The sequence below is a fragment of the Falco rusticolus genome, chromosome 5 (genome assembly GCF_015220075.1).
Source record: "Falco rusticolus isolate bFalRus1 chromosome 5, bFalRus1.pri, whole genome shotgun sequence".
NCBI classification, from domain to species: Eukaryota; Metazoa; Chordata; class Aves; order Falconiformes; family Falconidae; genus Falco; species Falco rusticolus.
Genome location: NC_051191.1, coordinates 53,219,669 through 53,236,303, shown reverse-complemented (window position 1 = coordinate 53,236,303; position 16,635 = coordinate 53,219,669).

Sequence of the window (16,635 nt, the reverse complement as noted above, 5' to 3'; positions counted from 1 at the left end):
ATGTACTATTCTAGCAATAAGGATAACATAGGGACCAATTACTCACTGTTGCTTGAAATCTTAACAAAAATCAGAGGTCTTTCTAAAAGGCCTGCTTTGATCTAACTTCTGAAGAAAAATAGAATGGCTGAAGTATTCAGGAGGTTAGATGAGATAATGATTGTGATCTGTTACTCATGACTCTTAAGACCCTTTGGCTTCACTCAAGAATTGGTGCTACAAGGGCCGGAGAATTATTTCTACACAGCACAGTGCAGTACAATGTGGGAAAACCCAGCACTGCTCTGAATGAACTCGTTGGCTGTCAGAGTAGCACATGTCCTTTCATCCAAAGCTTTGCGTGGGATAATTAATTAAGATGTCACCCTATGACTGGAATACCGTGGTAAATGAAACTATTTGCTTCAATACTAGAGCCACCCCTACCAGAGGTGGAGGCCCTATTTATGATGGCTACAGAGGTGTGTGGCAAGAGGCCATACCACAGTGGTACAGCTAAATCTGTGAGTTACACAGCACTGTTTTATACCTGTTAGCTGTGTTCTGGATATTAATCACTGGACTACATGTCTTGCCAGGGCTAAATTTCACCTTGGGTGTAGAGGAATTATAGGGGAATGAAGGCAGTTTAATTAACATTGATAATATACAGCTGTGGGCTGGCTTCAGGGGCCGTGGGTTGGCTGATGTGGATAACGTGCAGCTGTGGCTGGTTCCTGCTAAGTAGTTAAATAGCTCTAACGGGTAGGGAAGAGGAGCTGTAGATGAGGAGAGACCTAGAAGAAGCAAAGGGAGGAGAGAGTGTGCTCCAGGAGAGACAAGGAGAGGTCCTAGGAGAAGAAGGTGGGATGAGGGGAGGCTGGCTGGAGGAGGAGCAGCAGCTGGAGAAGGAAGAATCTGGCTGCAGTAGAGGCAAGAAGCAGGGTGGACTGATCTGAAGAGGATGGAGAAACAGCACGAACAGTAGATGAAGTTTTGAAACCTTGTAGGGGATTGATGGCTGTGCTGGGGCAAGGTGCAGGAGCTGCTTATTGAAGTTAACCTGTTATGGGATGGTAAAAGCCTTGTTGCAGCCGGCTCGTTTGGATAGTGCTGTGACACTTGGGTACTTACATTTGGGTTCCTATGTTTCCTGTGAAAATTTAGTTTGCTGCAGGAGTTTTCACATCCAGCTTTACATTGGAAGTTTTGTTGGGCAGCTGCTTTATTTCACCCTGAGGTGAATAAGGTGAAAAAAAAAAGTATTTTTTTTACTATATTATATAGTTACATCTTGTTTATGCCCCTCTTTTATAAATGCGATGTGTTATTCCACTATTGTTTTATTGACTTGATGGCTCTAGGGAGTGTCACATACTCAATGTGCAGGATGATCAGCTCTGTCAGTCATTCCCCTGTTAAATATAGTTTGGTTAACTTTGCACATGTGTGAAACTCCAGGATATTTCAGAGAAGATTCCAGGTACAGAGAACTTTCAAGACTCTAGATCACCTCGTAGGACTGAACCAGAACATTCATTCAGCCTTTTTTCTTTTTTTGTACTTCACTTGTGCCTTGCACTTTAGCACAACTGAAAAGCAAAGATTGCAGTAGTTGTTGTGAATTCTCAGAAGAGTGAGGATTTTTGTCATCATTCAGATTTGATATTTGAGTGGCATTTTGCATCTGCAGGGGGAAGAGTCCTTCCTTTTTAAAAATCTGTTATTTCCATGCAGTTTCCATGGCAGAGCTTGCTATTTGAGAAATCGAGTGGTTTAACAGCAGTTTATTGGGTGAAGAACTGCATCAGTTACCCATAAGAAATGTGATTTAGTGCTTTCTGAGAACTATATGCATTTTTCACAAGTACAATTAATTTTGTCCCAGGAGAGCCATGCCATCTCAACAAATATTTCAGGTGAGCTGGAAAGTCCTACTATGGGTGCATGGCTGTGTATAGTTCAGTATTTTTCTACTGTTACTACATTGTACCACAGGACCATACTTTCCTACAGGACTCATTTTACATTCTAATATTAGTGTAATGGGTTATTTTTTGTAGGTAGTGCAATTACTGTTTTCCTGAACATTGAAACCAATTTGGCCTTTAAAAATGCTTTATTTTTTTCTGGTTTTGTTAAGGATTCGGCTGCAGTTGACAACAGGGCAAACAGGATCAAGCTTTGCTGAAATTCTCATTGCGCTACACTGAAATTCAGGTGTAGGATCTACTCAGTCCAGTGAGTTTCTACCTATAGTCTATAAAAGCTTGTAATTATGTAGTCTTTTTAAAAAGAACTACTGCAAAAGCTAAGAAAAACAAACCTGTTGGTAGGCTTAAGTTTGCTGTTTGGGGAAGTGAGCTGTGTCTTAGTGGGCAGGGTCCACCCTTTCTTTTAAGCAGGGAGGCAGTTTAAAAGCAGTTACAAATCAGACCTTCAATCCATGATCACCTTTGGATACCCATGAAATCTGAAACTTGAATCTATTGCCCTTTGTTACCATGATTTACTTAGCTTGACTTTTTTTTTAAGGATTGGATCTTGACTTAAAGTTTGTCAGTACTAAGGACATTTTAGAAAAGTGTAAGTTATCCTCTGTGAGGCCACAGACATCTTCAGTTAGCTGGTTTAATGGCAGTTCAGGCTTCATCTGTGAGCACTGTACCTGTAGTCGTAACATGCCCATAATGCACGAATTCACACAGTGTTTTCAGTGATTTGAACAACTGAATGAAGACATTGATTTGCTCTCCTCACAGACCAGCATAAAGAATTATCCACCTACCTTCTTTGTCCAGTCTATTAATACATATGTTGGATTGATTCAAAAATTCTATGTGACTTCTTAAAAGAACAGTTTGAGGGGAAAAAAATAATAAAATTGTAGACTTACCCATGGGAATATGTTTATTGATTGTGCTTCACTGTGTTTCTCATTGTTTCCATCAAAACATCCCTGTACAGAAGGATGACAGGGAAAGAATATGTGGTTGTGAAATAGATACTTAACTTTAAAGGAAGTGAAACAGCAGAAGAATATGTAAATTTAAATAGTTTTAGAATTACCAGTGGTGAGCTAATAGTGATAGTTACAAGGTGCATAGTCAAGTACGTAGGCATAGGGGGGGGAAAAAGTGCAAGACAAATCACAATTCCATGAAATCACCACAGCTAATTGATTTGGGAGTGTGAACAGTGCAACAGATAACACTGGCTATCAGTCTGTATTTCCTGAAACTGTTAGTCATGCATTAATTTTCATGTGAGATCAGTGACATTATGATATGCATCTGAAAATGGGTGGGATTATGATTGCAAGGAGTTATTGTAATTAACTCTGATTTTAGTATACTCCGTAAGTACCTTTTTGAGCCATAAAAATTAAAATATGATTAAAAAGCCCTTTTGGGATCTAGAGTGTATTTTCAGATCTTAATTTGGCAGTGCATCTCTACTAGATACACCCATTGACCTCATCTGCTATCTACCAGTGAGTACTGGAGCTGCACTGCTGAAAATCCTCCAGGATGAGGCCTCACATGCGATGACATACAGCTGCAAAACACCTGGAATGGCATAATATTGTTACCATAGCCTATTACTACAGTTCTTCCTATTGTCATGTGAGCTGCTCTTGTTATCACTTGATATCTCATATTCTAGGAGAGAGGGAAGAACTTTCTAAGTCTGGGTGATCAGAATAAGTTTGGGTCCAGCAGTTCTGCCTCCTGTCTCCAGATCCAGTTCTGCTGTGCCAAATGGGGAATGTCCCCTGACCTTCCCTACTATTCTGAGTTAATAACTACAATGGAGCACGAGACCTGTATGATGTCTGTCATTTACTAAGGCTGAGCTAAATAAGTGTTGCTGAACCCAAAAGGACTTCATAGGGTTGAACATCTGTGTTGCACTCTCCAGTACTGTGTGTGAAACCTGCGTGGGCAGTCAGGGTTTGCCTTGGTTCTGCATCACTAAGGCCATGTCAGTGGATTTCAGATGGGGAGAACTGGGTATCAGAACACCAGACAGCCCAGAACTAAGTGAGGACAATAGCAAGAGAAGAGAAGGGCACTGCTATCAGCAGGCTGTGGGATGGGAATTTGCTAGACTTGTCATTTTTTTCTTTTGGTTTCTGCCTGCAAAAGGTCTCAGTTTTGCAGTTGATTCTTTTTTCCTCTTTTTTTTTTTTTTTCCTCTCCTGAAGCGAGACGGAACAAACTATTCTGAGCTTGAGTTCTCTGGCAGCAAGAAGGGAAACTCTTTATCTCATAGATGGGCCAGTAAGGGATTTAAACTCTGTTTTCTGTTTTCCCTCCAGAGATACCTGTGGATTGTTATTATTCATGCAAAAGAAAAGCTGTGTCTCTTTTCCTAGATTGTGAGGGATTTTGGAACTGTCTTTATGTAAAACTGCTGAACCTGGCTGTACTCTAGGGTATTTCCAAGAGAACAGGACTATTATTATGATCAGAAAACAATTTCAGAAGAGCAGGGGGATTTGAGGATCTTGATTCAGGTTCATCTTCTGCTGTGGGATTAGAACCATCAGTTGTGGAGCTGGAAGGATTTTCTCCTCTATATCCAGACCCTGCAACACCATCCCCCATTAATTATGTGCTTTACATTTTCACTCTGTGTAGCTGTTGAAGGAGAATCTTTTCCCACAGCACACTGCCCATCTTCCAGGCTGGTAATGTTGAAGCTGAGCTGGCTTCAAGCATAAGTAACTTGGTCAACAAAATAAAGAGAGCAGCACATAGTGTACCCCTGCCCTGTGACTGCCTTCCTGAAACTTACCATCATGGCAAAGGGGAGCGCTGCCTTGCTGGAGGGGAACACTGTTGTGCAGTGAGAGACAGCAGTCGCAACAGGGGTTCTGACAGCCCCTATCTGTGTTATATGACAAAATGCTGCCTGCTGACAGGGTAGATCCTTATTTCATTTAGTAGGAGAAGAAAGTGTGGGACCTCATCAGCAGCCCACAGCCCTGGAGGCATTTCTGGCTACTTGGACCTGCATGGGCCTCCTCAGCTTCTGTGGCTGTTGCTTTTCTAGTGCTGTAAAACCAAATACTGCAACGCTGAGGGCTGAAGACACCAAAATTCACTCTTCTTCAGCTGTGAGCAAGCTCTGTACTGAAGGAAATGGCTTGATAGAGAGTAACGTGGTAGCTGGTATATGGTCATACCGTGAGGCCCGTGCACAAGGGGGCAGAGCTGAGCCCTTGCCTTTAGTTCTCATTAGGAACATCCTAAAATTAAAGAATGTTCCGAAACAGCTTGAGAAAGCCTGCAGGAGTAATGAAGCAAGCTAAATTGCTGTGTCATGGATCACAGAGGGTCCTCAGCTGGTCCTGGCTGAGGACCCCAAAAAGCAGCAATATTGTCATTGGAAGATGACACCTTTTCACTTCCTGAGACCATGCTGCTCAAATTTCATGTGTTGGCTGGCCTTCCTCTTTGAAGGGGTTTCCCATCGGGAAGGAAGAGGGCTATTGGCTATCTCCTTCTCTTTCTGCCAAAATGTGTTTCTGGCAGAGGAGTAGGATGGTCTACAGCTGATCTGGGCATTTGATACAATGTTTGATAAAACTGGTACCCGTTAAACCTTGAAACATATTGCAGGTTGGGAAGTGGCTATGGTTCAAAAGGTCTGGCAAGTGAGCTTAAAGACAAATGATTTCTTATAAAGAAGTAAATTTTAATTGTTTTTGTGTCACAATAAATATTGCTTGGATAGCTGTGTCAGGTCTGACAACTTGATGCAGTAAAACTGCAAATGTGACACCCATCTACAAGAGGGCAGGAAGGAGGATCTGGGGAACTACAAGCCTGTCAGCCTGACCTTGGTGCCAGGGAAGGTTATGGAGCAAATCTCTTGAGTGCCATCATGTGGGACTTCAGGACAACCAGGTGGTCAGGCCCAGCCAGCATGGGTTCATGAAAGGAAAGTCCTGCTTGATGAACCTGATCTCCTACAACAAGGTGACCCGGTTAGTGAGTGAATGAGAAGCTGTGGATGTTGTCTACCTAGAATTTCATAAAGCCTTTGATGCTGTTTCCAACAGCATTCTTTTGGAGAAACTGGCTACTCGTGGCTTGGACAGGTGTACTCTTTGCTGGGTAAAAAAACTCTATGTGGCCGAGCCCAAAGAGTGGTGGTGAATGGAGTTAAATCCAATTGGCAGCCAGTCACAGGTGGTGTTCCCCAGGTCTCAGTACTGGGGCCAGTTCTGTTTAACATCTGTATCAATGATCTCGACAAAGGGATGAAGTGCAGCCTCACAAAGTTTGCAGACAACACCAAGTCGGGCAGAAGTGCTGATCTGCTTCAGGGCAGGCAGGCTCTGCAGAGGGAACTGGACAGGCTGGGCCAATGAGCCAAGGCCAGTTGTATGAGGTTCAACAAGGAGCAGTGCCGGGTCCTGCCCTTGGGTCACAACAACCCCACACAATGCTACAGGCTTGGGGAAGAGCAGCTGGAAAGCTGCCTGGGGAAAGGACCTGGGGGTGCTGGCTGACAGCTGAATGGAGCCAGCAGTGTGCCCAGGTGGCCAAGAAGGCCAACAGCATCCTGGCTTATACCAGAAATGGTGTGGCCAGCAGGACAAGGGCAGTGATTGCCCCCCTGTACTTGGCCCTGGTGAGGCCACACCTCAAATACTGTGTTCAGTTTTGAGCCCCTCACTTCAAGAGAGACATTGATGTGCTGGAGTGTGTCCAGAGAAGGGCAAAAAAGCTGGTGAAGGGTCTGGAGCACAAGTCTTCTGAGGAGCAGCTGAGGGAACTGGGGTTGTTTAGTCTGGAGGGGAGACCTTATCACTCTCTACATTGGATATCAGCAAAATTTTCTTCACCAAAAGGGTTGTCAAGCATTGGAACAGGCTGCCCAGGGATGTGGTGGAGTCACCATCCCTGGAGGTATTTAAAAGATGTGTAGATGGGGCACTTAGGGACATAGTTTAGTGACGAACTTGACAGTGTTAGGTTAACGGTTGGACTTGATGATATTAAAGGTCTTTTCCAACCAATGATTCTATGACTGTCTCTCTGGAGACAGACTGTGAAAGTTTGATTCCCCTTCCCCCTTTCTTTGATAGTGATGCTATTATTCCTTGCTTCCCCCAATCCAGTTAAAAATACCATGTCTGATATACTTAGAGGTCTCAACGCTACTGTTGTTAATGCCTGTGTTGGTATTTCTGATAAAGGCTAAAGGCTATTTACATCCATAAATCTACTATAGTGTATTCAATAGGGTATTTAAGTGGAGTTTGTGCTGTGAGACTGGCCTACTAAGGGACTTTGTTAATAATAAGTGCAGAAAATGGTTTTGAACTGTGTTTCTATGGCATTCAAGCCCTGAGAAATGAAGTCTAAAACCACTTTCGGTGACACATGCAGGAACTGAATCTCTGTGTATGTGTATGCTCAACAAATGAATTGCAGTGAGGCATGAAAGATATTTTAGGATCCAGTGCTGCAAGATAGTGAGCTGTGCTAATTCTCTTGAAAGCTGAGTAGGAGAATGCTCTCCTGGAGAATTTTTGGGGTTTTGAACTTGCATTATTCAAAGCCACTCCTGTTCCCCCATGCAAATACAAATTACATGGAGTCAAGCTAAAGAAAATAGAATGGGCATTATTTGATAGGCTAACTAAACAAAACAGCATTGTGGACAAGCGAGGAAGAACAGCTAGCCTTTATGCTGAGCATAGCAAGTAACATTTGAGACATAATTTATCAATTGCATTCATTAGTTTATAGGGTTGATGTTACTAGTAATGGATTAGATTATTAGCATCCACAGGGACAGAAGAACTGAAGAAATCCAAGAGACTAAGCAAAGCAAAGATGTGTTTTGCCCATCAGTGGTTTCGTAAATGTTTCAGTACAGAGAAGGTCAATGCTCTAGGGCAAAGCAGAACTGCAGGTGTTAAGAATCTCCTCGATGAAGCTTCCATCACCAGCTGTTAGGCATTTTAAAGACATTACTTCATTTTTCACTAACACCAAAACAAAATGTAGCTGGCACTGGAAGGCTTTTTAGCTTTGCATCACTGAGAATTAAAAAAAGAGAAAAATGATTGTTTTGTTCCAACCAAAATGAATGTTGTGGAGCCCATTTAAGCCAAGCTTCAATTATCTTAAAAATGGGAATTTAAATATTTCTACTAGTGCAATGTCAGGACGCTGCAGGCATTGAATGATATTCATTAAGGACTTGCTTTCCATCATATAGAACAGCATAAAGATGGGTATGTTCCAGATGTTGGATGTAGCAATTTAAAATGGCAAAGGTTCCCACCCCCATTTTTATTAAGACTACTTTCCTAAGATAACGAAGTAATTTCTGGGAGCGAGATTACGAGTCAGCTAAAAAGCTGGCCTGTGTCGCTTGGAGATGCGCAGAATATAAATATTGTAAAGCTTTAGAGAACAGATGGCCAGAGATTTCAGAAATGGTAATGATCAGCTTTCTGCTTTGGACTGGTCAGTCAGTGTTAGGTCTAGAGGCCACATTCAAGCTGCTCTGAGCAATATTTGGATCTAGCATGACTCTTCAGTTTCAGAGGGCTTCCTGTAAGGATCCATCCTTGGTCATTCAGCAATCCAAAAGAGTGCCATGACATCTAGTTACAGAAAGTGTTGCTGCAGAGGGCTCCATCACATCACTAGTAAAGGAATGAGACAGCTGTAATGAGATGAATTTTGCTTACTTTGGGCCTTTGTTTCCGTCTGGGTTGCAGTGACAAGGCTTAAGTATCTTGACTGTGGTCATCACTGTGTCAACGATAGATCACACTTGATTACAACCTTCTGATTACTCATACTTCTTTCTTTTTTTCCTGACACATATCTGGGGATCAAGCAACACTGAATGAACCCAAAAGGATTTTTTGGGTGTAGACAGACTTAAAATATGGCAGGAGAGATCATCAGTAGTGGAGGATGTTTCAAAGGAGGCAAATTCTTCAGAATGGTTTCTTCTTTTACTCCTTTCTGAACACAGTGGAGCTTCAGCTTTAGTCAACTGCTGTAACGTTTGAGACTGTTGGACTTTGAGATGTATCAAGAAATATGAATTATACTGCTGTCTTCACATAGCTTATGGGAAGCAAGGAATGTCTATGTGAACTGTTATGTATTTCATTCTGTCAGCAGTCCAACAAGGTTCCAAAAATGTGGGACTGGTTGAGGAAAAGTTGAGAAACTGCGTGGATGAGAGCTTTGGAAATGAAGGGATCTCTAAGTGTTCATTCTGAAAGGATCTGAGTAATTTCTGAAGTCTTCCAGAATAAAGAAAGTATCTCGTAACCTTTTACAGCAAAAATTGCAAGGAAACGCTTGTGGGGCTTTTTCTAATTATCTTTGGAGTTTCTATTAGCAACATGCATATGTTCACAATCTCAGGCAATAGCACACTGATTGGGTATATGCACCTCTAAAGCGTATTTTGTGTTTGTAGCTTTTTAGCACTGGATGATGTAATCTTGCATGGGGCTTGTGACAGCAGCTACCTAAAATGGTGTGTTTTCTTTCATGCTCTGATCTGTTTTCCACAGGCAAGAGACATTAATCAAAATTAGAAATTTAAGTCACTGCTCCCACTAACCACTCACAGGATTAGAAAAGACAGCAACAAATACACCAGTTATTTAACCATAATTTACCTTATTGTGTCCAGAATAGCTAACTACAAAGAAAATGCCATTTATTTTTCAGTAACACACAGAATAATTTATGCATTGCATTTGAAGTATGTGAACTGCAGTGATAAGTTAACATAAATATTCAGCATTTGAGGAGACAGGAATCCCAGCAAAGGAACAAACTCTTTGTCCCTACCTTTCACTGCCTGTAATCAGTTCTCCTTGCTGGGTGACTGCTGCTATCCTTGATGATTGGCAGAGCAGGCTGTGAGGCTGACTGTCAGCAAAATGACATGAATTACATATCACCTCTCCCTTTCTTACAAACCCCTTTGTCATTTATATCTTAGTTTTGAATATTATGAGGCCTGATGTTTTCTTTTTCTCCAGATCTTGAAGAAAAGAGTACTTGTTACTTTGGCACACTGTAAAAAACCACTTTCCCCTTTAATATAGGGAGATATATATATACACAAATTTATTTATATTGATATAAATAATAAAAGTTATTTCTGTAAGTTTGAAAATAGCAGCTATATTTTTCTTCCTTTTAATCTGTGATGGTGCATTGATGCAATTTATCTTTCTTCCAGCCATTCACCCCTTTGCAATCTCAAACTGTCTCAATCTGTTCCCAATCTGTTGCATCTGAGTTACAGAATAGGTGCTTGAAGTTCCACGGCGTTGCACTCAAAATCTTGTTATGGGAAAAAGGGAGGATGTCATAGGCGTAGACAAGAAGAATTTACTGTTAATCTAATTGAAGTCTTAACAGTCTAATCAGCAAGGTTTCAGCATCCCAGGTCTTTTCATAAGATGAGTACAATGCTGCTGTTAATGGCTTCTTTCTCCTCGTTCTTGGGTTCATTTTCATGCATTTACTAAAACACACTGCAACTTTTTCTTGATTAATCTGCAACATGGCATTACATCTGAGTTTGCAATATATGTTGTGGTTTACATATGATGCAGATGCGTAAGTTTTGTTAAGAGTAATGCTGGTTTTGCACAGCTTCCAAGGTTGCATTCCTTCAACAAGCGGTAGCTTACTACTGATGAGTTGTTTATAGCCCTGGAGCCTCCAGTATGAACCTGTGACCACACTTTCAAGGTCCCTGCTGTCATCTCATGCTTGTACTCCTCCATACTACATTATTTTAGTTTAAAAAGTAGTTCACCCCCTACAGTAACTGTTGCTATTGTAATCTATTAGTTACAGAAATATATGACAAATATGTGAGAGTATTTCGCCACACAGTTGTACAATTGTACCAGGAGAGGTTTAGTTTGGATATTGGGAGAAATTTCTTCACTGAAAGGGTTGTCAGGCATTGGAACAGGCTGCCCAGGGAAGCTGTTGAGTTACCATCCCTGGGGGTATTTAAAAGACTTGTAGACAGGGCACTTAGGGACAGGGTCTAGTGGTGAACTTGGCAATGTTAATTAATGGTTAGACCCCATGATCTTAAGAGTCTTTTTCAATCTCAATGATTCTATGATTCTGTGACTTCTTAGTGAAAACTAAAAGAATTGGAGTCACCTGGTTGTTCAATAACTGCTTTTACAGTTAAATAAACTAAAACATGGCTCCAGACAGTCCAGGACAAGACAAAAGTGTTACAAGACCTGAAGTCATTGTGAAGCCAAAAAACCTCGGAATGAAGAAAACTGCTAAGAGACTTTTTGTACTTTTAGCAGCAAAGTTTTATCTGTGCAGGGGGTAGTTCGCACCACAGAAACTCACTCTGAAGCACAGGTGCGAAACAGGCTAATTTACACATTTGACATACATGATTGCAACATCTCTACATACATTATTCATGTAATTAAATCTCATTGCATATTAATGATAGGCGGAGTCTAGGTGGAGCCTGGGAGGAGTTTAGGTGGAGTCTTCTCTTGGCATCGGTTTTGGGAGGGTCGTTCCAGCCTTTGGCCCCGCTCAGGTGGTCTTCCTCAGGGTTGAACTTTTCAACTTTATTTCATAAGTGGCTCTGCCAGAATCTTGTACAAAAAATCTTGGCTTGCTACCATTTTCTTCTATTGATATGTCTAACTTTACCTAATTTATGAATTCTAGTACCTGGTACAGCAATCTCTAACAATGGCTTAGGCTTGGGTACAGTGAGCAAGAACAGGGCGATTCAGCACAACATGCTATGTATGGTTCCTCAGTAACAAGAGCTGAGCAATTTTGCAAGACAGAATGGGGCTTTTAGAGGGCTGAGACTCTTCTCGGGGGGGTCTTTAGGTGTTTAGGCCTTATTCCTTTTGGATTGTCAGTAGCTTAGTATGATGACTGTAGTCTACAACCAGGGGGAATCCCCTATTTCATGGACTACAAGGCTGCAGACCGGCTCCCAGAAGTTGAGAATAGACCCACAAGAAAATTATATACTACTACAGAAAGTTAAAAGCAGTATTTGGGCATCATGAAAGGCGTGAAATCCCAGCTCCATTGAAACTTTCAGGTGCTCAAGCCTCTGCTAGTTATCCTGAACGTGGCTATGCATGTGCTTATGCTGCTTGGCTGCTTAGAACATGTCTGAGACCCGAGAGGGATCTCAGATCAGGTGTGGGCTGCCTTCTCACCTTCCCAGATGCAGTTCTGTATGTGTGTTTTGAGAATATCTACCAGACAGGGTGTCAAGCCAAAGGCAGGTGAGAAAATCCGGTTTAGGATGTGAGGATGACTGACTGGATTGCTCTATCTGTATGTTACAGGATTGCATATGTGTACCCAATTCCTGCATCATTTTAAGTCCCATTTAATCTGCCATTTGTAAACTTCTTCCCTCATTATAGAAGTCTTCTATAACAAAGATCACAGTTATTCTAAAATACCTGGATTATAATATAACTAGATCTCTTGCACAGTGTATTGGGGTATTATTTCATAGTGTAAGATGGATCTTGCATGAGGTTTAAACTAGAAGTTCAATGGTACATGGGTTGTGGTTGTGCAGGTTAATGTGTTCTTTCTCAAGTGGTAAAGCAAAGCGCAAAAGACTGAAATCAGTTCTAATTTTCTTTCAAATGTCATTTTTCCATTAATATGTATTTATTAAAATTAATAACATTTCATTTTTACTGCTTGCTAATTTTTCCTCAGCTTTCAATATGACTGACTTCTATGATCAAACTTACTACTTTTCCTTTTATTGTCCTTTCTGGAAATAGAAGTTTGTCAGCTTTAGCTTTTATGTATTCGTTGAGCATAGGTCCCTCTACGTCCTGTCAGTACGATTCTTGTTACAAGGGGACAAAATGTCATCTCCTTATTGGTCCTGTTTATAGTATTTCCTCATAACAAGTAGTTGTAGTAATTATGTGGTGTTTTTAATCTTGGGCATTTCAGATGAGTGCTTCGTTGAACTATTCCATTAGCAAAGTATTTCTTTTTTAAAAGTAAAGGAACTTGTAATATAAAACCTCTGTATGCTGTCTCTGCTTATCATTCAGATCCTGCCTGATCATTTCCTGGCAGAATTTATCATAGCATTAAAAAATGAGTGTTTTTCAAAGTTATTTTATTAATATAATCTAAGCAAAGTAGCAAACATCTGAAGAAAACCTGATAACAGGGCATTTTCTGAGAAGAAATGAGTCCTTTGTGTGTTTGCATGGCCCTGAAATCAATATGAATAAATTGCTGTTAAGCTTGTCTTTTGAATATATCTAAATTTTGTGTTCCATCAAACATTTATCTCATATAGAACTGAGGTAATAAAGACCATCAGTTCACCACAGACAGGTTGATTCACTATATATTTAAACATAAAACACCGACAGATGTAATCTGAAATATATAAACCTCCAGTTTTACCCGTTGTTATGTTTACTGACACATTGCTGATAAAGTTTTATGTTGGTGATCTAAATGTGATAAAAATCAGCAAAGCATTTTTGAGAATTCTGAAAGTACCTGTCATCTTAAGTGTTTGCAGATGGCAGGAGGATATTGAAACCCTGATTCACCATTTGAGGATGGTTACATTTTAGTGCTGTCATGACCATTTGCCTGGGTACTTACTAAATGACATAGATGCCTGACAGGAGTCCTCAGAGAAAAAAGTCCCAGTGTTGTTTGTTTTACAGACCACTTAGTTCCTGAGAGTTGCACAATGCTCACAGGGCTTCCTTTGGTGGTTGTTAGTGGAAAGGGCTAAGCTTTCTTTGTACACAAGACATATGTTATTTTACTTGTTTGTTTACATGTTAATCTTGCAACAGTTTTAAAATTTTGTCCAAGAATTACTACCAGACCTCTGCTGGGCTATGCAACTGTGAAAGAGAAGATATTAAAACTCAAGTAAGTACATGATTTTATAGATCAGCAGAAAAAAATTTATACAGGGCTCTCATAGACCATTCCTTGAAGTTCAAGCATGGTTCAATAGAAACAACTGCTGGAGAATGCATATACCTGAAAATTATTTAAGTAGTTACTGGCATGAATCTTCTCTAAAATTAAGAAATGTAAGAGGTAAATGTCAGGAAAAATGTCTTTACAGAAGGAGAGAGGAGGGAAATTATATGCATGGTTGGCATAAGCACTGAGTAAGAAAATAAAATTACTTCTCCAGATAAGAAGAGTTACAAGGACCATAGCTGTCTGTCAGATGAGAACCTAATAGCAGCATAAATGGAAGTTCCAACAGTGAAAAGTGTAGTGTTGAATTATTTAACAAAGACTTAAACCCTATGGTAACATAGAGCAAGCCGAGACTCTGCATAAAATGAGACTAAATTCAGCATAACTGAGGTCTTTTGAATATCTCTTTCTTGTATGAAATACAATGTGTATGTAATAAGTGAATGTATGTAATACAATGTGTATGTTATATGTAATAGGTGAATATACCACACAGTATGCTTTATTAAAATAATTGCTCTCAGTCTATCTAGTACAGTGATTTAAAAACAAATTTAGAAATACTGGTCCTGAGACCTGGAAGTACCAAAGCAACTTCAGAAAGTGCTGGTATATGTTTAAAGTGTGAAGTACTGTATAGTGGTGCATTTCTCCTCTACTCAGTACTGGTGAGGCCACACTTGGGAGTACTGTGTCCAGTTCTGGGCTTCCCAGTACAAAAGAGACATGGACATACTGGAGAGAGTCTAATGAAGGGCCACTAAGATGATTAAGGGACTGGAGCATCTCTCTTGTAAGGGAAAGTGTTTGAGGCTGTTCAGCCTGAAGAAAAGGGATCTCATCATGATGTAAGGTTGTAAAGAAGATGAAGATGGGCTTCAAAAGATGGAGCAGATTTCAGTGATGCCCATGACAAGACCAGAGGCACAGTGAAACACACTTTTTTTACTGTGAAGGTGATGGGACACTGACATAGACTGCCCAGAGAGGTTGTGGAGTCTCCAGAGAAGGAGATATTCAAAAGCCACCTGGACATAGTCCTGGGCAACCAACCAGCTTTAGGTGGCTCTGCTTGAGCAGGGGGTTTGGACTTGATCCCCTCCATAGGTCCCTTCCAACCTCAACCAGTCTGTGAGTCTACCAGTTAGTCATAGCTATAGGTGCATATCTGTGAATTTGCATATATTTCCCTGCAGAATATGTTAGTAGTACTGCTAATGCCAATTAGACTGGTTTTGCACTGTTGAAAAGACAAAGAGCATTGAAAGGAAGACTGCAACTGGCAGTCATGAATTATGAAGAGGATGCAGTGTAATCTAATACATACACTAAGAGTGTTTTGATGGATATTTATATGTGATTACATGAGAGAACGAGTAAGAGGAGAGATGTCTTATGTTTTTTAAATTTCTAAACAAGGCAAAATAAGAATTATGTTAGAAGGTAATAAAATAATTGCATTAGAAGACATCCGTTTGAAAAAAAAAATTCTTCATACAACTGTCTCACTGATTTGTCATCTAACCTTTAAATAAATTATGGTATATTCAGCAATATGCTCCTGAAGTATCAAAGGCCCTCAGAAAGCACGGTAATTTTCCTGAACTGTGAAAGAGACACACCTACCTGTCTTTATTACTAATAGGCATTTGAATGTCTAATCTGTCTCGCATTACGCTGAGATTTCACTCTCCTGGAGTGGCAAAATGTAAACACTAACTGCATTTTGGAAGAAAGATTCTAAGGTTGGTCTGGCAACTCAACTAAATTCCTTCAGTTTCTGAGTAATAGGCTCAGCCTGATCCCAAAGGCTGCATTTCAGTCTTTTGATTAGCAGAGCTTGAGAGCACTTCTTGGCTGGCAAATTAAGCCACCATGGAGCAAACTTTGCATTCTGACTCATAAAAGCTCTTTGCAAATATCATTAACAGGATTTGGAATAAATCCTGGTCTCATGTTTTTGTTGAGTTCTTTTTTTTTTAACCCCAAAAAAGTTTTAACATAGCAAGACATTCTGTACATGTTATCAGTTGTTTGATGTGGAGAATTTCTTACAGGACACAACTATCATGCCATATCCAGTCAGCTTTGTGAATAAATTTGTGAATTTAGAAAAAATGTGTGCACTAGAAAGGTCAGTTTTCAATGTCTTTTTTTTTTCATTTATGGTACAGGACAACTGTAAATCTGCTGACCTGAGTATTGCAGGGAGACCTGAACACTGCACAAGAGACCTGTGCCATGGGCAACACTATTTACAGCACATACTATTTCAGAATCCTAACAGCATCAAACACAATCAAACTATATAATGAAAACAATTAAAGGTGAATACTGTAGGACTGACAGATTGGTAGACTTAATTAAATACATGCAGATTCCTGGCTGCTTCATTATGTTCTATAAAACTGTTAAGTCATATGAAAAAATACAATTCTGCTTAAAAGCACTCTTCTTCATTGCAAATCCAAGGATAACTGCAAATTCCAGGTGGTAGAGAATGAAACATTTGTATAGATAAACACCATAATTAATACTTATTTAATGGAGAAAGAGCAAAGTAGTAAAAGAAAAAAGCTACTTTTGAAAATAAAGCACTAGTTGTGTGCTGGGAGTTATGAATTTA